The sequence below is a fragment of the Orycteropus afer genome, unplaced genomic scaffold, assembly GCF_000298275.1.
Source record: "Orycteropus afer afer isolate SDZICR_OR568_19922 unplaced genomic scaffold, OryAfe1.0 scaffold00575, whole genome shotgun sequence".
NCBI classification, from domain to species: domain Eukaryota; kingdom Metazoa; phylum Chordata; class Mammalia; order Tubulidentata; family Orycteropodidae; genus Orycteropus; species Orycteropus afer.
The window spans coordinates 1,346,656-1,350,389 of record NW_006922162.1 but is presented as its reverse complement, the minus strand read 5'-3'; the positions used below and the strand labels follow the sequence as shown (position 1 = coordinate 1,350,389).

General features: G+C 33.6%; 1 pseudogene; it reads left to right on the top strand.

Moving 5' to 3' along the window:
• The first annotated feature begins 531 nt into the window (after positions 1-531).
• Positions 532-1,577, top strand: LOC103210239 (annotated as a pseudogene).
• The last annotated feature ends 2,157 nt before the right edge of the window (positions 1,578-3,734 follow it).

Sequence of the window (3,734 nt, the reverse complement as noted above, 5' to 3'; positions counted from 1 at the left end):
TGATTATCAGAGAAAGGAAATTATTTAAGGTAAATTTCCAAATAAAATCGGTACAAAAATTATGATGATGTATGTGAAGATAAAAATAATTTTTCTACCTGTATGTAGATGTTGGACTGCATGTAGACTTATGAGAGATCTTGTAAAATAATAACCTCCAATCTCTATTCAAATTCCAATTGGTCATCAGCCAATAATAAGTTTTAACATGTATAGAGTCATTTGGATGGGTCAACATGTCTAGAAATAATTTATAGTAACTCAACTAATATTCTAGGCAAACTTGACTTCTAATATGCACATTGTACGTATAGTAGATGATAGAAATTTTTGCAAGGATGGGCACACAATTAACTTTAATACTACTACCTTGAATATATGTTACATGAACAATGAGAATGAAGGAGCAAAAGACAATGTAATATTTGATGATATCTAATATCTATTACAAAGAGTAAAATTGGATAAATGTAAGACAAGAAATATACCTATGCTAATATTTTCCACATATTGATTCTTTGAATTTTTAGGGTTTATTTGCCTTTGTCTCTCCTGTCCAAGTGAAGCACCTAAAGATGCCTAACTCTACCAAAGTGACTGAATTTTTGCTTACAAGATTTTCTGATGTATGGGAACTCAGAGTCTTGCATGCCATGCTATTTCTACTGACATACTTGGCAACTCTTCTCGGGAACCTTCTCATTGTGACAGTAACCACCCTTGATCAGAGTCTTCACACTCCCATGTATCTTTTCCTTAGGAATCTGTCTATCCTGGCCATGTGCTTCATTTCAGTCATTGTACCCAAGGCATGTGTCCTATTCCTGCTTGATAACAGGGTAATTTCCAAGCCTGGATGTGCAGCTCAGATCTTCCTTTTATTATTTTTTGCTTTTGTAGAACTGCTTTTCCTCACTATTATGGCCCATGACCGTTATGTGGCTATTTGCCAGCCTCTCCACTACCCTGTGATCATGAACCCCAAGGTCTGTGTCCAGATGTCTCTGGTCTCCTTAATCAGTGGTCTGGTATACTCAGGATTCCACACAGGTATCACATTCCAGCTGTCCTTCTGTCAGTCCAACATGGTCCATCAATTCTTCTGTGATGTACCTTCTCTGCTGAAGCTCTCTTGCTCTGACACTTTCATCAATGAGATTATAATTTTTGTCTCTACAGTCATTTTTGGATGTGGCTGTTTTTTCTTCATCATCCTGTCTTATATTCACATATTTTCTACTGTGCTCAAGTTTCCAATCAGAGGATGAGGAAAGGCTTTTTCCACCTGTGTTCCACATATTCTTGTGGTGACAGTCTTCATCAGTTCAGCCGCTGCTGTGTATGTAAAGCCAACCTCCAACTCACCCACAATTCAGGACATGATCATTTCTGTATTCTACTCTATAATTCCTCCCTTCCTAAATCCTATTATCTACAGTCTTTGGAATAAGCAGATAAAGGAAGCTGTAAGGAGAATTATAAGCAGAATGCTCTTGAGGAAAATGATAAGATCGTTATTTCAAGACATTGCTATTTTGATGAGTCAAGTTCAAAGTACTTCAAAATTAGCTTTATGACCTATTTCCAAGATTGAGAACCTGACTTAATTTCTAATTGACAGTCACTTTATTATTTGTCAACATAAAAGAGTACTATATCCATATATTGGTATTTTTTCCCATACAAAAATGCACATTCCCTGATGTCTCAAGCGTAAGTGCTAGACTCAAATTTTGGTAAATATTAATCTTTAGAATAATCTGGAATGTCAGAGTAAACAAACTATGATTTTATTTTGAAATTATTTTCAATTATAAAAAAAGAATAATTTATTCAACCATATATTTAAAATATGTCTTCAAATATGTAGAATAACATGTGAAAACTCTTCATAAAAATAACACTAACATATTAACTTCTTTTCTGAAAAAAAGTGAGGTTGGTAAGAGAGATCAATATTACTTTATGCTGTTTTTCATAATCTGGAAAAATAATTTTTAAATAAAAATTATTTATAAAATGTAAATCATTTGGATAAAATTTTAAGATTAAAATTATATATTATTATTTATTATTGTTGCTTTGTGGTGTCGAGTCAATACCACCTTATTATGATCCTATTGGAAATATTATAAGTGTCCCATAGTGTTTCCAAGGCTGTAATAATCTTTAAGGAAGGTTACTGCCACATATTTTCCTATGGAACAGCTGGTGGGTTCAAACCACATCATTTGTTAGCAGGCATTATTATCTCCATGTACTTTTAATAAAATATTTTTTTTCTATTAATATTACTATTCTTTTGATCCATCCTTTATATTAAGAAGATAAAATGTCTAAAAAATTTATTAAGTAGATTTTCATATAGGTTTGTACAAATATGGAGACCCATAATCCCTATAGTTTCCTTGAAGAAGGCACAGAACTTTCTAGTAGAAGACAAAATATTTTGCCAATTTGGATACATAGTTACTAAAACATACTAAATATTGAAATTATACTTCTAAGTACATTGATCTATTGTTATAGGCACATTTGTCACTAATTGTAATCACATTGACACTTCCTTTATGTGTAAAATTGCAATTATAAAAATTTTATTGCATAGCATTTCCAATTAAACAATACTGAGGGTTATGGTTAATTTTATGTGTCATCTTGGCTAAGACATGGTGCCCAGTTGTTTGGTCAAACACTAATCTAGCTAGTGTAGTGTGGGAATTTACATTTCAGTAACATGTAAGTCAGGTGATCTAAGTAAAACATTATATTTTATAAAGTTGTTTAGTCTCAACCAATCATTTGAAGGCCTAGGAACAAACAAAGAAGTTTCCATAGACAGACAAATTATCCCTCAAGACTATAAATAGATATTCTGTTGGAATTTCTAGTTGGCCATCTGGTTTACCAGTTGTGGACAGAAGATTGCCTATGTTTTCAGGCTGTCACTTTAGGTGCAGATTTTGAACTTTCAGTCTCTGCTATGAAATGAGCCAATTCTATAAAATAAATCTCTTTTTTTCTCTGCTTGTTTCTGTGTTTCTGTCTCTCTCTATATATGCATGGATGTATATGTTGTTGTTGTTGTTGTTAAGTGCCGTTGAGTCAGACCCGACTCATAGCGACCCTTCCTTGAGTTTCCGAGGCAGTATCGCTACAGAAATAGATTCTCCCATCTTCCTTCCGAGGAATGGCTGATGGGTTTGAACCACCAGCCTTCTGGTTAGCAGTCAAGTGCTAACTATGCCACCAGAGCTCCCATGAATATATATATATATGGATATATATAGATGCCATTGAATCAATTCTGACTCATAGTAATCCTATGTGACAGAATAGAACTGCCCCATAAAATTTCCTAGGTTGTAATCTTTATGGGAGCATATTGCCAAGTCTTTCTCCTATAAAGTCACTGGTTGGGTTTGATCCACCAATTTTTGATCAGCAGCTGAGTTCTTTACCATCACACCACCAGGAATATAGGTAGAAAGATGATAGATGATAGATAGATAGATAGTTGATAGACAGACAAATACATAAATGTAGATATATGAATACAGATAGATAGAGCAATACATCTTACCTATATAGATATAGATATGATATGATATTTAAAGTTGCTAACCAAAATATCAGTTGTTCAAACCCACTAACTGCTCCATGGAAGAAACATGAAGAGTCATCTTCCATAAAGATTTACAGCTTTGGAAACCCAGTGAGGGTTGCTATAATTT